This window comes from Panthera leo, chromosome B1 (assembly GCF_018350215.1).
Source record: "Panthera leo isolate Ple1 chromosome B1, P.leo_Ple1_pat1.1, whole genome shotgun sequence".
NCBI classification, from domain to species: Eukaryota; Metazoa; Chordata; class Mammalia; order Carnivora; family Felidae; genus Panthera; species Panthera leo.
In genome coordinates, this window is record NC_056682.1 from 63,747,258 (window position 1) to 63,768,292 (window position 21,035).

Here is a 21,035-nt window from a genome sequence, read left to right on the forward strand (position 1 = left end):
AGGGAGAGGGAGACACAGAATCGGAAGCAGGCTCCAGGCTCTGAGCTGTCAGCACAGAGCCCGACTCAAGGCTGGAACTCGCAAACTGCGAGATCATGACATGAGCCGAAGTCGGACACCAGATGCTTAACCGACTGAGCGAGCCACCCAGGCACCCCTGTTATTACATCTTTAGATAGATAGATAGTTTTTCTTCTGTTATTCTACCTTTAGAATTCCATCAGAATATTCTATCTTTAGAATTCTGTTATTCTGTATTCTATCTTTATTACAGTGGGGTCTCAGCCAACAACCTAGAAAGGTAGAGGAAAGTTATTTTTGCTCCCTCACAGTGGGAAATAGATTAAATGATTGCAAATTTTCTGCAAGGAAGCAAAATATACCACCCCAAAGTATGCCTGTTTGTCATATTGATATTTTAAGGTGGTTATTTTTAAAGATATAGCAGATACAGATGAAGCTCTGAAAACTGACTACAAGTTAACCTTTGGTAAGAAACATTTACATTTATAAGGGACATATCCATTTGTAAGAGTGTCTCCCTCTCTGTACCAGGACTAAGAGAATACCCAGATCTCTAGAAATGGAAACTGGAAAAGGTATGGAGTTTGATAAAAAAAAAAATTCAACTGGGTAGATTTAAAGATCTAACTGACTTTGTTCAATGATTTATGAATCAGGCTGCATCCCATCTAGAAAGTAGAAAGGAGCTCCAAGGAACTGTACATAATGGAAGGGTTGTATAGGTAGAAATGGGGCAGAACAATTAGCAAAAGACACAAAAGGATTGTTTCAGGCAAGGTCACCTTCCCTTTGGGGGAAAAGCAGGAAGGTTTGTTAGCTGGATTAACTCATCTTCCTTCGGTAGATGGAGAGGGCTCATGTGACAGATTACCTTGTTGGTGCTGAGCAGAAAATTCCTGATTGAGTGATTAAGACTCCTACTGCGGGAGAAGTTGAAACTGTAATTCTGTTAGATAGTAAGCACCAGTTTGGAGATCTGGTCCAGCATAAATAACTCCATTTTGGACCTGTGGTTGTCATTCTAACAACTTAAAGGTCTGCATAATAATTCACTCTTGTTTATTGTCTTTGCCTCATAAACTTCCATAACTAATTCCCCACCCCTAACCTATTTCTTTTGTCTTTAACTGAAGGTGGTATTTAAGGTGATGGCTTTGGCCATTTAAGAGTTACTCAGTTTTCCTGGATGTCTCCTATGTGTGTGTGTGTGTGTGTGTGTGTGTGTGTGTGTGTATAGGATATATGTTATAAAATTTTGTTTGTTTTTCTTCTCTTAATCTGTCTTATGTCAATTGAAATTATTAGGCCCGGACAAAGAACCTAGACAAGAAGAAGGGAGATTTTTTTATTCCCCAATAGTTCCCTTAAATAGTGCCCTTTTCCTCTAGTAGCCATTTTCTCCCCTTTACCCTCCCCTCTTCCACCTCTTTCTCCTCCTCTTCGTCCTCCTTTGTTTTGGGCTGAAAACTAAAAGATAATGAAGAACTTTGGGGAAAATTAGAAAAGAGAATACGTAATTCAGGAGTAATGGCAGTTTAATTAAATTCTGGCTCTTTTCTGCAAGCTTTATAGAGGAAAAAGATATGGTCTTGGACTTTATTGTGCTATAAAATCTCAATTCTAATTCCTAAGATTAGACTTTCTTTTTAAGGTTACCATCTGTCTGCTACTGGTTCCGAGTGACTATAGATCACTGGGCTTGTATAGTAGGTCATTCTGGAATGAGAACTGGAGCAGGGGGTTTAATTGTTATCTAGTTTGTGGGTGGGGCAGACTATCCATTTTTTCCTAAGGATATTGCCCTTCTTAATCTATGAAGGCACCATCACATTTTTTTGTCATTTAGTGTTATCACATATATGAAATAATACATCAAGTATTCATTAAGTGCTTCCTATGTGCTAAAGGACTTCAGGGCAAGTCTTCCCAAAATGTGCCACTTTGGCATATGGACTATTTTAAGACCCTGTGGATTCAAGAGAAACTTTTTACTGTTCCCTCAATCACTTAGAAGAATCTAAATTGGAGGCCCTTCCCACAATTGGAGTTACTCCCAGAGATAAATTTTGTCTGAGTGACCCATCTGTATGGCAGGGAAAACATTTAATTATCAAACATCTGCTCTTCTTATTGCCTTAGAGTTGTCCCCCTCCCTTTGAAGCCCCAAACCCTGATCTCACTCTTTAGCCAAAGATGGCACATATACCTCACTGTACCTTTCATCTTCGAATCTCTTATATAGGTAGGGTTTCCATACATACAAAATTAAATTTGATTTTCTCCTATTAATCTGTCTCAATTTAATTCTTAGACCACCTGAAAGAAACTTGGAAGGGTAGAAGAAAATTTTTCCTCCTCAACAGTGCATAGCACTATTGTACAGAATTTGGGCCAGAGGTAATTGGGGGTCTTTATCAGCTGAAAATTCTCTCAGCCTTTCTACTACCACAAGTGGCCCTGGTAAATATATAACATAAGTTAAAACATTTGCTTGGAAAATGAAGCTTTAAGCACATCCTCTAGTTCACTCCTTATCTTCCCCCTCAGTAGAAGGTATAGCAAGGTTAATCCCTTGCTATAGAGGAATTTTAGAACTACTACTGCTGTGGTGGGTATTTGGGGGAGAACACAAAATTTATAAAGTATTGTCTTTTCTTTCAATGAGCTTATAATCTAATTGCAGAGTAATTACATAAATTTGTGGGGAAAGTAAATAGCAATAAAATATTCACCAAAGCTTTTTTTTTTTTTGGCACCATTTTTTTAAAATAAAAACTCATATTCTCATTTTCCACTCTTTAAACATAGCATTGAAAAATCAGCAAGGAAATGACCCAGGGAGTTTGGAGTTGGGGTAGAATGGGTCACCACACAGGAGAGGGCCAATTAGCACAAGGGGGCATGTGTTGGGCGAGGTGGTACTGTGGGTGGTGGCCCTTGATGTGGTTTGGAGTGTTGGGGTTCAGAGCTGATGGCCAAGAATTCTTGAGACATCTTTGGTGCAAAACGGTGGTTTTATTAAAGGATGAGGATGGGGCCCGTGGGCAGAAAGACCTGGCAGATTGTGAGGAGTGACTGATTATATACTTGGGAGTTGGGGGAGGTAAAGGCAAGGGGAAGTTTCCAAAAGGATTTTCATATACTAAAGAAGACTCACAGGATACTGGAGGCCTAGCTATTGTCAAGCTAAGGTTGTTTTTTCTCTAGCAAAGCATTAACATTAAGATAGTAGGGAGTTCCTGGAGGAATGTTATACTCTGCCTGCCTCAAGTATTTGTCAGTGGGCTGCAGGTCACAAGGAAATTTAATTTTATCTACCATTTCCTTCTGTCTTTATTTCCCACATCAGCACTGACAGGATGCGGAGCTATGGGGCCAGATGGCTGAGGACCTACTGACCAGATCCACCTCGACCCTCTCATTGTGCTGCCCAAACACCCTGGCTGTCCTGCTATGCTTCTGGACAGAGAAGGTCTCTCCCAGGCTAAGGGCTGGGGGACTGCAGGGACCAGTTCAGGCTAACATGTCACAACCTGCAGTTGCCCTTCTGTGGTCCTTGAGCTCAGGTGCTTGGTAGGGGGAAGATGGAAGGCTACAGTGAGGGTAGTAAGGGAAAGCAGAATTTGCCATCCCAAAATATCTCTTTGGCATAAGGATTATTTTTAAGAAACAGCATAGGAAAAGCTCTGAAAACCACACAGAAGTTACCTTTTTGTAAGAAACATTTACATTCATAAGGGAAATCTCTATTTGGAAGGGTGTCTTCCTCTTTGTACCAGGAAGAGAGGGGTGCTTAAAACTCTAGAAACTTTTAGCAACGGAGAAGGCAATGGCCTAAATCAATTTAACAACCTTACTCTTGTTTACTATCCTTTACCTGATACTCCCCAGCTCTGACTTTACTCCACCTACCAACATCTTCTTTTGTCTTTAGCCAGAGATGTTATTTAAGGTGATGGCTTAGGCCATTTCAGGGAGGCCAATTCTCCTGGGTCTCTCCCATGCATTCTGGTGGTATACATATTACTAAACTTCTGTTTGTTTCCCCCCTGTTAATCTATCTTTATGACAGTGCAGTGTCAGCCAAGAACCTGGAAGGGTAGGGGGCAAATTATTTTTCCCTTCCTATAGGATGTGGGTGGGTAGCAGTGCCTAGTGCTAATAACACCCTCTTGGCCAACCCCCACAGTGTCCAGGGAATGTGGGAATAGAGGCAGCCGGTGACACAGGGGCTTTTCATGAGATAGGCCTGGATTGCAATGTATTTTCCTCTCAGGACTGCCTTCGCTGCATCCCAAAGCGTTTGGATTGTTGTATTTTCATTTTCGTTTGTTTCCATATATTTTTTAATTTCTTCTCTAATTGCCTGGTTGACCCACTCATTCTTTAGTAGGGTGTTCTTTAACCTCCATGCTTTTGGAGGTTTTCCAGACTTTTTCCTGTGGTTGATTTCAAGCTTCATAGCGTTGTGGTCTGAAAGTATGCATGGTATAATTTCAATTCTTGTATACTTATGAAGGGCTGTTTTGTGACTCAGTATACGATGTATCTTGGAGAATGTTCCATGTGCACTCAAGAAGAAAGTATATTCTGTTGCTTTGGGATGCAGAGTTCTAAATATATCTGTCAAGTCCATCTGATCCAATGTATCATTCAGGGCCCTCATTTCTTTATTGACCGTGTGTCTAGATGATCTATCCATTTCTGTAAGTGGAGTGTTAAAGTCCCCTGCAATGACCACATTCTTATCAATAAGGTTGCTTATGTTTATGAGTAATTGTTTTATATATCTGGGGGCTCCGGTATTCAGTGCATAGACATTTATAATTGTTAGCTCTTCCTGATGGAGAGACCCTGTAATTATTATATAATGCCCTTCTTCATCTCTTGTTACAGGCGTTAATTTAAAGTCTAGTTTGTCTGATATAAGTATGGCTACTCCAGCTTTCTTTTGGCTTCCAGTAGCATGATAAATAGTTCTCCATCCCCTCACTCTCAATCTGAAGGTGTCCTCAGGCCTAAAATGAGTCTCTTGTGGACAGCAAATAGATGGGTCTTGTTTTTTTATCCATTCTGATACCCTATGTCTTTTGGTTGGCGCATTTAGTCCATTTACATTCAGTGTTATTATAGAAAGATACGGGTTTAGAGTCATTGTGATGTCTATATGTTTTATGCTTGTAGTGATGTCTCTGGTACTTTGTCTCACAGGATCCCCCTTAGGATCTCTTGTAGGGCTGGTTTGGTGGTGACAAATTCCTTCAGTTTTTGTTTGTTTGGGAAGACCTTTATCTCTCCTTCTATTCTAAATGACAGACTTGCTGGATAAAGGATTCTCGGCTGCATATTTTTTCTGCTTAGCACACTGAAGATCTCGTGCCAATCCTTTCTGGCCTGCCAAGTTTCAGAAGAGAGATCAGTCACGAGTCTTATAGGTCTCCCTTTATATGTGAGGGCACGTTTATCCCTTGCTGCTTTCACAATTTTCTCTTTATCCTTGTATTTTGTCAGTTTCACTATGATATGTCGTGCAGAAGATCGATTCAAGTTACATCTGAAGGGAGTTCTCTGTGCCTCTTGGATTTCAATGCCTTTTTCCTTCCCCAGTTCAGGGAAGTTCTCAGCTATTATTTCTTCAAGTACACCTTCAGCACCTTTCCCTCTCTCTTCTTCCTCTGGAATACCAATTATGTGTATATTATTTCTTTTTAGTGCATCACTTAGTTCTCTAATTTTCCCCTCATACTCCTGGATTTTTTTATCTCTCTTTTTCTCAGCTTCCTCTTTTTCCATAATTTTATCTTCTAGTTCACCTATTCTCTCCTCTGCCTCTTCAATCCGAGCCATGGTCATTTCCATTTTACTTTGCATATCGTTTATAGCGTTTTTCAGCTCCTCCTGACTATTCCTTAGTCCCTTGATCTCTGTAGCAAGAGATTCTCTGCTGTCCTCTATACTGTTTTCAAGCCCAGCGATTAATTTTATGACTATTATTCTAAATTCACTTTCTGTTATATTATTTAAATCCTTTTTGATCAGTTCATTAGCTGTTGTTATTTCCTGGAGATTCTTTTGAGGGGAATTCTTTCGTTTGGTCATTTTGGATAGTCCCTGGAGTGGTGTGGACCTGCAGAGCACTTCACAGGGGCTTTTCAGAATGAAAGTGTAGCAGCCCTAATTACTGTAGGAGGCCCTGGGGCTAGGGAGACAATGGGCCCTCTCCTCTACCAACTGACTAAGGAGCAGAACCAGGAAGGGCTCTGCTCCTGTTACAGTAGGTACCCCCATGGGCAATTTCAAGTAGTTTCATGAGATCAAATGTCACAAGGTCAATATGAGTTCCAGAAGCATTCAAAAGAAGAAGGGAGGTCAAGAACCAGCTTCTGGAGCTCAAAACCAAGATTTCAATCTGTTCCACTACTTACTGTGTGACCCCAGGCTTTAGTTTTTCTATCTATGAAATGGGGAAATAATAGCACCCAACTCAGGAGATATTGTGAAGAGTAAATACATTAATACAATTAATGTATTGTCTTGTAATATAATGTATTATAATGTAGTACAGTTCCTGATTACATAGAATTATGTGTTAGGTACCACTCTTGCTCCAGAAGGTTGGGCAACCTCATGTTGGAGTGAACAGGGGGGCTGCTATAAAAAAGGAAATCGCTGGGGTGCCTGGGTGGCTCAGTCTGTTAAGTGTCCAACTTTGGCTCAGGTCATGATCCCATGGTTTGGTTCATGGGTTCAAGACCCACGTCAAGCTCTGTGCTGACAGTTCAGAGCCTGGAACCTGCTTCAGATTCTGTGTCTCCCTCTCTCTCTATCCCTCCTCAACTTGCACTCTGTCTCTTTCACTCTCTCTCTCAAAAATAAATAAACACTAAATTTTTTTTTTAAAAAAACGAAATCACTTGCACTGGGTTTGCACAAAAGGTTAATATTTGAATGGAAGGAATTTTTACTATTCACACTATATGTGAAAAAGGGCATAGTGTTTATCATTGTAATGCTGCAACTAATTTTATCTCTTCTGTGTCTCATCCGATCAGGATTCCAGGTAAAAGCTAGTGGAGGCTCCTCAAAAAATTAAAAATAGATCTACCCCATGATCCAGCAATAGCAATGCTAGGAATTTACCCAAGGGATACAGGAGTGCTGATGCATAGGGGCACTTGTACCCCAATGTTTATAGCAGCACTTTCAACAATAGCCAAATTATGGAAAGGGCCTAAATGTCCATCAACTGATGAATGGATAAAGAAATTGTGGTTTATATACACAATAGAATACTGCGTGGCAATGAGAAAGAATGAAATATGGCCTTTTGTAGCAACGTGGATGGAACTGGAGAGTGTTATGCTAAGTGAAATAAGTCATACAGAGAAAGACAGATACCATATGTTTTCATTCCTATGTGGATTCTGAGAAACTTAACAGAAGACCATGGGGGAGGGGAAGGGAAAAAAAAAGTTAGAGAGGGAGGGAGCCAAACCATAAAAGACTCTTAAAAACTGAGAACAATCTGAGGGTTGATGGGGGGTGGGAGGGAGGGGAGAGTGGGTGATGGGTACTGAGGAGAGCACCTGTTGGGATGAGCACTGGGTGTTTTATGGAAACCAATTTGACAATAAACTTCATATTAAAAAAAAGTTATTAGCTCCTAGTATCAATTTGTAATGGTGGGAAAGAGTTGCAGAGTCACTGCAGCTAAATGTTTACACAGTAGTTTATAATAATCATAGTAGTAAAGATAATAGTCAACATGGAGAAGTTATAATGGGCCTAGTATTGTTGTATGTGCTTTGCATACATAGGTGACCTCACTTTATCTCATCAGTTCCAAAAGGTATTTTATTTTATGTTTTTAGCAGATAGCTGATTGAGAGACACAGGGAGGTTAGGGAACTTGACTATAATGCCTGTCCTAGGAAGTGGTGGAGACAGGATTTGAATACAGGAAGTCAGGCTCCAGAGTCTCCATTGAATTGAACCCGTTATTAAGGCGAGAAGATAGACTTACAGCTGTGTACACAGATGTTATGGGGAACACAAGATTTTGGTACCCAGCAAATCCTATCGTTTGGTCTACTTTCTGCTCTGTTTCTGGGTAATCAAAGTTCTGGTGTTGATAAGCTGAGAACAAGAATGTATCAAGCAACCTGATGACTCCAAACCACTGCATAAAATGTCCATAGTTACCAAATCAGTAAATCCATGGGGGTAGTTTCTGTATATTATTAAAAGTCTGTCTAATGTATTACAGTTAGTTTAAAAACATTAGCATTATGGGGGTCATATTTTATTTTACACACTCACATTCACACATGTGCATACTCACTTTTCTACGTGTGGACAGTACATGTAGATAAAGCTGGCTGTATATTTTACTAGGTAGCTGGATACTAGACCTAGCCTGGAGGCAGGAACATGAACTAAAATATCTCAGTGGGACCTTTCCAGAAATCTGACTCTTAGGTTATATAGCAACCTGAGATAGGTGGGAGAAGTAACTCTTGGAACGATTTCCAGGAGCATCACACTCCATTTGTCGTTTCATGTTCTTGACCCAGAAAAAGGGGAAGCTATTGAGATGCAGTGGCTGGAACTTTCACTAAGTAAACAAATAAAATTAATAGAGCACAGTGTGTGGCTCCATGTGTGTCTTTCCAACACAATGTCATATGTCATGAATGATTAGGAAGTTCTAAGCAAGATGAAGCAAATAGCAAAGCAATTTGTAATGCAAAATGTAGATTTAGGCAGACCACATAGAAACATTGATGGCTCCTTAGGAGTTTATAATAATGGTACTAGATAGCCAAGATTATCTATTTGAATAATTTAATCTTTACTATATGGATATTAGTATACACTGTAAAAAATTTAAAAAAGACATATGGCTAAAATGAAGAGACTTTAACTTTTAGAAGATGCAAATAAATGTACATTTCTCATAGTTCATTCTTGCCATTTTAATTTTGCTGAATTTTATTGCCAGCTACTTTAAATATGCTTCTTTGCATTTACTAAAATGTCTAAGATAGTATTGTTCCTCTATAATTGATCATCAGAATTCCCTGGAGAGTTGTTTCTATAGAGTTTTTGAATTTATTCCTTATCATTCTAATTCAGTAACTTTGTGTCAGGGTTCAGAAATGTCAATCTAGATCATTTTATGATTATTAAATCAAATAGATTTCTAAATTATTGCTTCTATAAATAATCAAAAAAGGGTTTCATGAACTATGACTTGAGCTCAAGCTTCCCAAACCCATTGGCACACTTAGTAGAAAGGAAGCATGATAATTAGCAAGGATCAACTGCATGCCAACCAATTTACTTGCATTTTTTTTTTTTAATTTTTTTTTCAACATTTTTTATTTATTTTTGGGACAGAGAGAGACAGAGCATGAACGGGGGAGGGGCAGAGAGAGAGGGAGACACAGAATCGGAAACAGGCTCCAGGCTCCGAGCCATCAGCCCAGAGCCTGACGCGGGGCTCGAACTCATGGACCGGGAGATCGTGACCTGGCTGAAGTCGGACGTTTAACCGACTGCGCCACCCAGGCGCCCCTTACTTGCATTTTAAAAACTGTATTTAATTGTCAATGCGGTTAGGTAAATAATGTATGTTCACATAGCTGGTAGATAAGAATCAGGATTCTGATTCTTTCCATTGTGTCATACTACTCTGAAGCACTTGTTTTGGATTCATAGAAGGATAATAATTAATTAGATAAATACTTTCCCTTCCAAGCAATTATTTCCATGTTTACATAGTTAGTAAATACCTTTTTGTATCATTGGAACTCAATGGTTAAATAGGATAAAATATCTGTGACTCTTAAATAACAGATGGCAAACATTTCAATGATCAATAATTATAGACCAGTTTGATAAAACAGTTTGAAGAGAAAGACCAAAATTTTATGGTAGTAATAAAGAAAAAAAATATTTTTGTTTCTTTTTTTAGTTAAGGTATTTTGAAATCATAACTATTATGCATTTCTATTTTGTAATTTCCTAGTATATAAAATAAGTGATATTCTGTTACATAGGAATAAATTAAACCACCTGTCTAAATTTAAATTATAAGCACACATTACTAGGACTTATTCTAGTAGAATCTGCAGTTTTTCCAAAATCTAAATTCATTGATAAATACCCTGTCAATACTATATACAGTTAAAACTGTGATTTTTCTTGTCATTTATATTTACTTTAATACTAAGACATTTCACAATCTTACCCAACCTTCTTTAAATTCAAAACATTGTCAAATCTGGGAGTGTTTCTCTTGTTAAGATAACATTCTCCAGGAAAATGTAAATAAAGAAACTGTTGGATTTAGAGGAAAATAGGTTTGGATCCACAGTAAATAGCAAGGGCGGGACCTGGTGACAGGCTGGCATGAGACTCTGGGACTGTCGCACGCCCATCTTGTTTACAAGAGTAAATGCCACTCTTTTGCTCATATTTGTGATGTCTCTTTGAGAGGTACCACCTTTCCTTTCTAAAATCGTAGATTTTCCTTTTATCCTCGTGGCCTAATGAGTTTACATTGTTTAGATTTATATTTTTATATATGCTAGTATATGAATATAACCAGGTTGCGTATAAATATATATAGCCTTATGCACGTATATATATGTATATATGCTACCTGCTTATATTCATTTATACTATATGTGTTTATATACATATATATTTGAGTATTTTTATTTCATTGATGTATATTGTACTTTCTATGCCAATAAAACATTTTTGTGGGCACCTAGGTGGCTCAGCTGGTTAAGCATTTGACTCTTGTTTACCATTCAGGTCGTGATCTCACAGTTTGTGATTTGAGCCTGGCGTGGGGCTCTGTGCTGATTGCGCGGAGCTTGCTTGAGATTCTCTCTCTCCCCCTCTCTCTGCCCCTCCCCTGCTCACTCTCTCTCTCTCTCTCTCTCAAAATAAAAAAATAAACATTAAAAATAACATATTATTTTAATTAATATATCTTATAATATATTTTGACATATTAGAGGGCAAGTCCCTAATCACTATTCTTTTTCTCTTTCTCACATTTTTTGTGTACTCTTGTACATTTAATTTTCCAGATTAACCTCAGAATCACCTTAAAATTTAAAAATCCAATTGAGATTTTGATTATGTTTGCATTGAATTTATAGATCAATTTGAGGAGAATTTATATCTTTATAATACTGAGCCTTCTCAACCAGAAAATTAGCATGACTCTCTACTGATTCAAGGTATTCATTTATGTCCTTCATTAAATAAAGTGTGCTTTACATAAGTTTTGTACATTTTTTATGGATTTTATTCCTAGGTATATCATCTAGGGCTAGGTTTGGCTGAAAGTAAAAAAGACTCAAAGTAATAGTGGCTTAAATATGGAAGAAGTTTATTTCTTTCTCACATGAAAGTATCTCACAAGGGGTTGGTATGATATCTCTGCTGCAGTCTTCCACATTCCCCTGTCATCTTTCAGACATCAGTTCTGGTCCTCACGATTCAAGATAACTGTAAGAATGTCAGCCAACACATCTGTATGACAGGGAGGAAGACTGAAGAAAAGATACACAAGAAGGAGTCAAGACGAACATCCAGGTATCTTACAAGGAAGCCTCTGGAAACAGAATCCTTGCACCTATTCCTACTTATATCCCATGGCCAGAATAAGTCAAATGGCCACCTGTTTGTGGCAAGAAAGTCTGAGAAACATTTCCTTTATTTTGGGACACTATGAGTCAACAAAAAGTCTGGCATTCTATTAGTATGGAAAAAGGGGCAAATAGACATTAGGGGACAACTAGCAGAACCCCAACAGTAAATACTTCTTAGTTTTTGTTGCCATTATAAATGTTTTATTTTGCACATATATTTTTAACACATCTTTTCTTATGATTATGTAAACAGTAAAGCTCAGTTGTTACTTAAGCAGTAGCGTCCAAAAAATTCCATCTAATCAAATGTAGAGCCATGCCACTGTGCAGTTAATAAAATGACCAAGGTGAGACTATTTGGCAGCTTGATGGAGTTCTAGGGTCAGTCAGGCCATATGATCCAAATTCAACTTTGTGCTACTTGGCAAAAATTCTGCATTCTCTGCCAAGTTGGGCTTTCCAGGATGTCTGAGACAATTTAAGAAATCGTCAGGTCAAATGGTACCCCTTTTGTTGATACCATGAGGGAAGATAAGGTTGGTAAAATCCTGTAAACATGGGAATCTACCCTGTCCTCTCCTGCAGTCGCCTGCAGTTCCCTGTCCAGCATCATTTTCTTTCTACATGCCTCCTGCTCAAAGGTACAACTTTAGCCAATCTTTCATTTAAAAACGGGGCTCAGAGGAAGAAGGGTGTAATCTGCATTATACACAAATTCCCATCAGTGAGAAGCACATCACAACAAAGTTGTTTTGGTAACATATGGATGTTGTAAAGTAAAGAAAAAGAGAAATATAAAAAGTAAACATAGATCACATATCACTCCATATGTTGAAAGTGGGGAATATTCTTTTTCTCCCCTCTCTCCTTTCTTTCTTCCTTCCTTTTTCCCTTTTTCTGTAAACTTACAAGATGACTGTGAGGTGTAGGGTAGATTGATTTGCACAGCTTTGCTGTTAAATCACCCATTCTGCCACCTGTAGTGTTCAAACTCTTCCCATATCATTAATCTCAACTACTGAGCTGATGGGAATTGGACTCTGCAAACAGGTTGTCTGCCAAAGGAGATGTCCCCAGGCGACTGTTTACAATAGTTTTACTAGTAAACCAGCTTTTTGGTGTTTTTTTTTTAAACAAACCAAATAAAAATAAAAATAACAATCTGTTTTCCCCATAGGCTGATAAAATAGTTCAAAATGTGTTAGAATTGAGATGAAAACAAATCACCTCTCACACCGTCAGGACTTACAAAATCCTAATAACTAAGAAAGAAATATATGAAACAGTAAATGAAAGACTCAGTTATACTTTAGTGTGTGCATATTCTTGCCTGGAGTTAGACAAAGCCATGCGTGTCACATTCCTCCCAGGCATCGTCATGTAAGGCAGTGTGGCTTAGTGGGAGAGATGATAGGCTCACTGGTGAGGCAGAACGGGTTTCTAATCTCACCTTTACCCATTCATGTAATTTGGCTACATTATTTATTCCTGCTGAGGTTCAGTTTCCTCATCTTTTGACTGAGGGTGATGACAACATTTTCCTAGTAGTGTTGTTGTGAGCATCAAATGAGATATTCGTGCAAAGATTTTAGGCTATAGTGAACTCAATAAACAGTAGCTATTATACATTATTATTATTATTATTTATATTCTTACTATGTGGAGATTTTAATGTAAACTCTGCATTCTAAAGGAGGTAAGGTAAGATGTTAACCCTTAACGTGCTCATAGTGTAGTCTGGGAGAATACACTTAACCAGTTATAATCATGTCTGATAGATAAAAGTATATTGCTTCTTATTAAGGCAGAAATCATTTGGTTTTCGTTGCTATGACTTCCAGAGAATTATGAATAAAGGCCTCCAGTGAATCACACTGCCTTGTATTTATGTCTCTATGCAATGTGATCCTAGAATTTCTCCCATCAGAAATGAAACTTACTTCTATATTCCTCGTATCTGGACAGGCCTTGAGGTTTGCTTTGGCAAAAGCAATGTTGTATGACTTCTAAGACCAGATCTTATGAGTTCTTGCTACTTCTGCTTTTGATCTTTTGGAACACTTTAGCCATTATATGAAGAATCAACTGTCTAGCTTCCTGGAGGATAAGAGACCACATGGAAAGGAACAAAGGCACTTCAAGCAACATCCCGTGCCAACTGCCAGATAGGTAAGCAAGGCCATTGTGGATCATCCAGCCCCAGCTGAACCATGAGCTGGATGACTGAAGCCACATAAGTGATCGCAGGAGAAACCAGCAGAGGAACCACCCATTTGGGCTCAACCCAAATTGCTCCTTCTCTGAGAAAGTAAATGGTTTTTGTTTTAAGCCAGTAAGTTTTGCAGCAATAGTTGGTGGTTTGTGATGCCCCAATAGTTAACTGATCCACTTTTATATTTTATTTTCCTCTATAGACTCTTTCCACTTAAACAATATAAAGGCTCAGAGTTGTGCTTCTGCATATTTCTTTTAAGCACTTATGCTGGGCCCTAGGACTAGATATTTCAACTTATGCTTACTAAGTCACCGCTCACATGGAGAGATTTTTCTTTGAAAGGATAGAAGTTGCAGCATACAGACAATAAACCACATGCTGTAAGAAAGCACAAGACAGTGTATGTTTTTGTAGGTATCTCTTTGACATCTAGTGTGGATAATACTCTGCAGTGATATTGCAAAGTAAAGTAGAATATGTGGTAAAATTTTAATAACTAGAATTCTGAAGGGTCATTTTCCTTGGCAGTTGAAACATTTGAGGGATCAAGAGAAATTGGAACCAGAACCAAGAAAGGCTTAGCCATGCTTTGTCTCAGGGAATGTCAATCATTTCTGCTTTATAAATGACATAGGAACAAGAAGCAATAACCCCAGCTAGATGCAAGAACTTAGGGAACAGCTCATAGGTACGCCATGTTCTTTGAAAATGAGACTGAAGAAAACAGGAAAGGTGAAAATGTAGGAATTTTAGGGATTGAGACCTTGAAAACAGGTAAAAGATGGGTGTTTAAATGTAGTTTAGCCTAAAAGCTGAAAGAAGAAATAATGGAGGGAGGGAAAGAGGGAGGGAAGGAGTGAAGGAGGGAGTAAAGGAGTGAAAGAGTGAAGGAAGGAAGGAAGAAAGGAAGGAAGGAAGGGAGGAAGGAAGGAAGGAAGGAAGGAAAGAAAAAAGGAAGGAAGAAAAGAAGGAAGGAAGGAACTTTCTGTGGTCAAATTGGAATCTTTCCAAAAGTCTGAATCAGAACCTACAAAAGTCTCATTAACTGAAGAATTAAAGTTCCTTACAGTCCAGGGTAGGGAAAACCCTTGAGAGAAAACCAGGGAAGGGCTTCTCAAAGGTCTGAGAATCCTTGTAGAAATCACAGTGTAGTAAGTTGATTTTTCTGTTAAACTTACTTGGGCTTGTGTTAAGTGAGTAATAAATTCTAATTCTCATTTCACTTTGTTTCTATTCTCCCACTTCATAAACTTATTTACACAAAGCAAACAAGTTAAGTATTTCAACTGTATTTTAGTTTGACAATATTTTGTTGTAAAACTGGGGAATAACTTAATCTTAAAATATAGACGAAGCTCTCATTTCCTTAAAATGCGATTTATTGAGAAATGTATAGACACACTGTCTTTGTTTGCTTGACTTCTAATTACTTTCTGCTCACTGCAGTAATTTTTTTTTTTTTTTTTTTTTTTTTACTCCTCATCAATCATTGACTCTTCTTATAAGGTCCCCAAGTTTGCAATGACAACATTTTAGTTTTTATGTTTTATGACTAGTGTAAGGCATTTAACAATAATGTGCACCTCATAAAATTCTCTCTTCCCTTGATATCTTTGACCCAGGTTCTCCCAGTCTCTAGATTCCTTCTCTCTCTCCATCCTTTAAAAGGCCAATGGTCCAAGGTTCTATTCTGTTGTTGGAACTCTTTTTCCCATAGTTTTTCAGGTCAATATTATCCACCCTCCTCCACAGTTAATGTTTATTTTGAGAGAGTGTGAGTGAAGGAGTTGCAGAGACAGAGGGAAAGAGAGGATCCCAGGCAGGCTCTGCACTGTCAGCTCAGAGTCTTGGGTGGGTGCAAATCCATGAACCTAGGAGATCATGATCTGAACTGGAATCAAGAGTCGGGAGCCACCCAGGTGCCCCACCCTCCATAGTTTTTATATCACCTGCAAGCTGTTTACTCCAAGACCTGTTTCTTTAGTCTTCATATCTCAGCTTAAAACTTGTATATTCAACTATCATTTCAGCATCTCCTGGAAGTTCCTGGCATCTGACACTAATCTTATTTTTATTTCCCCAAACTTGCTCTCTTCCCACACCCCCTTTGTGCCCACATGAATTAATCTTGTTGTAAGAAATAGAAATTACTGAGTCACACTTAACTTTTTTGTCTATTACCTTAAACACCCAATTAGTTGTTACGACTAATTGACTAGTACCAACCAAAGATAAGGAAATTAGGAATAGGAAAATCTCTTTAGTCTCTCACCTCCTCAATCCAAATATCAGAGTTTTCTTTGTAAAACCCAAATCTAATCATCCTGCTTAAGTACCATTGGTAGTATCTTATTTTCCATCATAAAGTTTACAAATCGTTTTAGCTTGGTGAAAGTGACACTCTTCGTATCATGGCTTTCATGGTACATTTTAGTCTCATTTGTAGCCACTTTCCCTGCAATTAATACTGCTACCACAGAACTATTCTGCATTTCCCGAATAGATCATGTAATATCATACTCCATATCCTTGTACTTGCTAATCCATTTGCAAGGGTGTTCTTCTCGTCCATCTGGTTATGAAATAGAATAAGGAATAAAACATTCCTCAAGACACAGCTCACATGTTATTTGTGTTATGAAGTCATCCATGATGTTTCAGTTTTTCCTCATAGTCTTTTATAAGTACTTTTACATACAACTTATCACATTGAGTTACAATCATTTACTTGTCAACAACAGTAAACTTCACATATCCAGTCCCTAGCATAAAACTTGACCCTTGGTATGATAGTTATGTACACACCAATCCTACGGTTTATGGATGAATGGATGATAGTCCTTGATTTTCTTGTGTCAGACTGTTATATTCCTTGTCATATTTCTAACACAAATTTTCAAGCTGAAATAAAACTGTATGACTTTGTAATAGAAATATGAATCCTTCTTATTTAGTGTTTCCTTTCAAAAAAATGTGCTTGTAAGATTGACATTAATAAGACAAGTGTTGATGACTTGATTACTTCTCTCTTTCCCCTCACCGCCAAGCTAGTTACAGACTCCTTGGGTTACTGATTATAATATTCCCGGCAATGGTGATTTTCATCTTGTTGAATGTGAATTATAGATTCAAGTCTCTAGCCAAATCAAGGTTCTTTTTTATCTGATTTGAATTTCCACATCATGAATAACTTTGTCAGCTTGCACTTTTCACTGCATTTAGTTAAGTTTGTTTGGAAGCTCCATACATAGTCTTGTATACCTCAATGAAAGTTTAAATGCAGTGGTTATTTAGAAAATTTTTGAGCTGTAGCTGATTTTTGAAAATACTAAAAACAAAATATATATTGTGATTTTTGAAAGTACGTGGATGGAACTGGAGGGTATTATGCTAAGTGAAATTAGTCAGAGAAAGACAAATATCATATGACTTCATTCATATGAGGAATTTAAGAGACAAAACAGATAAACATAAGGGAAGGGAAAAAATAATATAAAAACAGGGATGGGGATAAAACATAAGAGGCTTTTAAATATGGAGAACAAACAGAGGGTTACTGGAGGGGTTGTGTGTGGGAGGGGGGATGCGCTAAATGGGTAAGGGGCATTAAAGAATCTATTACTGAAATCATTGTTGCACTATATGCTAACTAACTTGCATGTAAATTAAAAATAATAACATTTTTAAAAAGGCAAAAAGAAAAAATACTAAAAGCAAAACATATATTGTGATGATTCAATTTTATTTAAAATATCCATTTAAAAATTATGCCTTTTTCTGGGTTAGTGAGCAGATAATTAAACAGAAAATTCTGGTTAAAATGGCACTCATTAGCAGTGAGAAATCAAATGATTTTTTAAAATTTTTATTTCACTCTTTAAATAGCCACATACAATTCCACTGAATAAATGGGTCATAATTTATGTAGATCTTGACTGAAAGACATTTGTATTGCCTCCCAGTTTTTGCCATAATCAGCAGTGTTGACGTGAGCTCTTTTTTGCAAAAATCTATTGTCCAACTTTCAGATTTTTCCCAGACTTATAGAGGAGAAATGATATCTCAGAGTTGTTTCAAAATTTTATTTTCCATTACCAATGCTCAAGATCAACTGAGCATCTTGTTATATGTCTAAGGATCATTTGCTTTTCTCTTTCCACGAATTATTCATATATCCTGCTCATTTTTAATATTGTTTTTTTCCTTCTAGTTTAAAAAGCTATTTAAGGGGCTCCTGGGTGGCTCAGTCGGTTAAGCGTCCGACTTCGGCTCAGGTCATGATCTCATGATGCATGAGTTTGAGCCCCACGTCAGGCTCTGTGCTGTCAGCTCAGAGCCTGGAGGCTGCTTCAGATTCTGTGTCTCCCTCTCTCTCTACCCCTCCCCCACTCACACTATGTCTCTATCAAAAAAATGAATAAATGTTAAAAAATTTAAAAGAATCTATTTAAATATTAGAATTATTAACACTCCATCAATAATAGAATATCATATAATTTGAAAGACATTATATATAGTTGGAAAAATGATTTGAGTTAAAAATATTTTTCTGTTTTTTAATTTTATTTATTTTGATCATTATCATATAGATTTTTTTCCATACATAAGAGTATGGAATTTGGAAATTCAAATTTATTTATTTAATTTTAACATTGTATTTAGTCCAGTTTATCACTCTCTTATTGCATCTTGATTTTGAGTATAGTCAGAAAAGTTTTTTCCAGCCCAAAGTTATAGAAAAATATAGCCATGTTTTCTCTTAATCATTCAATGATTTTATGTTTTACATTTTAATATTTGATCTATTTAGAATCTGTCATGACATAGTGTACAGGGACAGATTCAATTATATGTTTTGTTACTCTGCTATTCAGTTATTTCAATGTCATTTATTAAAATGTCCATATTTCCCCCAGTGATTTAAGATAACTTTATCACATGCTAATTTTTCATATGAGATTAGCTCTATTTCTATATTTTCCAATTCGCTTTCATTGGTCTCACAGTCTGTTCATGCTCTGATGCCCTGTTCATGCTCTAATGTTTTAATTACAGAAGCTATATAAGATCTTTTAATATTTGGCACAGCCAAATACTTCCCAATCCCCAATGGCTTTTATTTTCAGTATTTTCCTGATGATTATTGCTTGTCTTCTCTTTCAAATACACTTTATAGTCAACTTAACTAATGGCAGAATAAAAAGACAATAAATGATGTTTCATTGTAAACATTTTATATTTATATAAAGTATAGCTAAATTAATGACCATAGCAGCATCAAAAATGCTGAGACGGACTTTGTAATGGCTTGAGTTTCCTCTGAAGATAAAGAAAAGGCAGAGGAATGTTGTATCCGAGATGACGTGCCATACCATGTGTACCACTAGACATTTGAAAGAACCATTCTAGAAGGTGGCAATTTCTTTTGCGTATCACATGCATATTAGCTTTGTGGTAGTACACTTCAAAAATTTATATTATGGTTAGTAATCTTTAAATATTTACCCATTTTCTTTTAGTGATAAGATGATTTTGCTACTTCTTAGCAAATTAAATAGAAGGCCCTCCCTGGGATCTTTTGAGATTTTTTTTTCAAGAACACAAGATTGGAAGAACACATTAATATACTCACATCATAGCAATGGTTGTAAAGAATTAGTGTTAAAAGCAATTGAAAAATTACATTTCTGTCTTAAGGCTTAAGACTTTATTTTTAATCTATCACTGATTTATCGTGTGAGTTTAAGCGAATTGGCAGACATCAGTTGGACTATAAATGGTGAAATGTATAAAACAAGAATAATTCTTTTACTAGCTTGAAATCTTCCTCGTGTAACTGCTACATGAATATTAGGATTTTGAAACTACTCTAAGGAAGATCTTATGCAAATAAATAACTGTATGTATTTGTTTTACTGTACCAGCTTATATTCTTTGGATATGCAACAGATTCTTCCCTTCATAATCATTCCCTCCACGTATGGTAGTAGTTAAAGGACTTGATAAACATATTAGTCCCTCTAAAATCTTACGATCTTATATTGTGGTAAAATACCCAGTATATGACTTTGTGCCTAAACAGTTGTTGCCAGTTGTATGCCATCATTTGTATACAACAAATATGGTATAAAATTTGCGAAGATTTAATTTAGATTACTAATAACTTCCCAGTTTTCAGACAATTTCATTGTATATATTTTAAGTATCTCAAAAGTATCTGCTTCTTTTTTTTTTTCTTTTTGTAAAGATGAGAACACAAAGATAAGGTATTGAATAACTCATTCAAGACTGCAGACATAGTAAACGGTGGAACCAAGACGGAAGCTCTGGTTTTCAGACTTCACATATTTGTCTAACACATCAAAGCAAAAGGATTTTAGTATCTGTTCAAGTCGTTTATGAGTTCAAGCATAAAGTGCCAGATTTTTCAACTAAGTATATCTCAATGGTATGAGCAGGATGAGTATTTTAGAAATGAGATTTTTAGCATGTAGTATAAGCACATTTAGCATTTGAAAAATACTGTTAGTTCTGTGGCAGACTATGTGAGAAGTGCACCATTATTCTCTCTGACAGTTGTCTCCCAGAATTTTCCACATAATACCATAATAATATTATGTGAATTTCCCATAATATACTTTTTAACATTTTCACATAATACTCTTTAAAAGAGAGAGTTTGGAGGTACTATTGATCACATTCTGTGTCTTTTCAATGCCCAAATAAGCTTTTAAAATCAATCGGTTCTTTTTTTGTTTTCATGAACCCAGAAAAGAAAGGCTTAACTTCTCATGAGTTGGATATTTTTGAAGCAAAATGGACTGAATTCACTGGTTGTTTCTGTGACAGGTAATGGTAACTGATATAAAATAAACAAAGAATTCAAGGAAACAAATTGTGATTTTTACCATGGTTTTATCAGCAAAGGCTTCTTGGAGGAGGTAACATTTGAACTGAGGCCTGGATGAAGTCAGGAAGAGGATACATGGGGAAAGAACATTCTAAGAAGAGAGAATATCCAATGCAAAGGCTCCGAGGTAAAAGCATGTCTGTTTGGTTGAAGATATAGCCGGAGGCCAGTGTGGCTGCAATTAGTGATTCAGAGTGATGGTGGTAAGAGATGC

General features: G+C 37.0%; 1 long non-coding RNA gene across 1 annotated transcript in view; it reads left to right on the top strand.

Annotated features, from left to right (window-relative positions):
• Positions 1–395: 395 nt before the first annotated feature.
• Positions 396–21,035, top strand: part of LOC122216941 — a 41,291-nt gene continuing 20,651 nt past the window's right edge. Inside the window, exons 1-3 of the long non-coding RNA XR_006201199.1 lie at positions 396–490; positions 11,522–11,640; positions 13,763–13,865. This is a non-coding gene — a long non-coding RNA (uncharacterized LOC122216941). The remainder of the gene's footprint in view (positions 491–11,521; positions 11,641–13,762; positions 13,866–21,035) is intronic.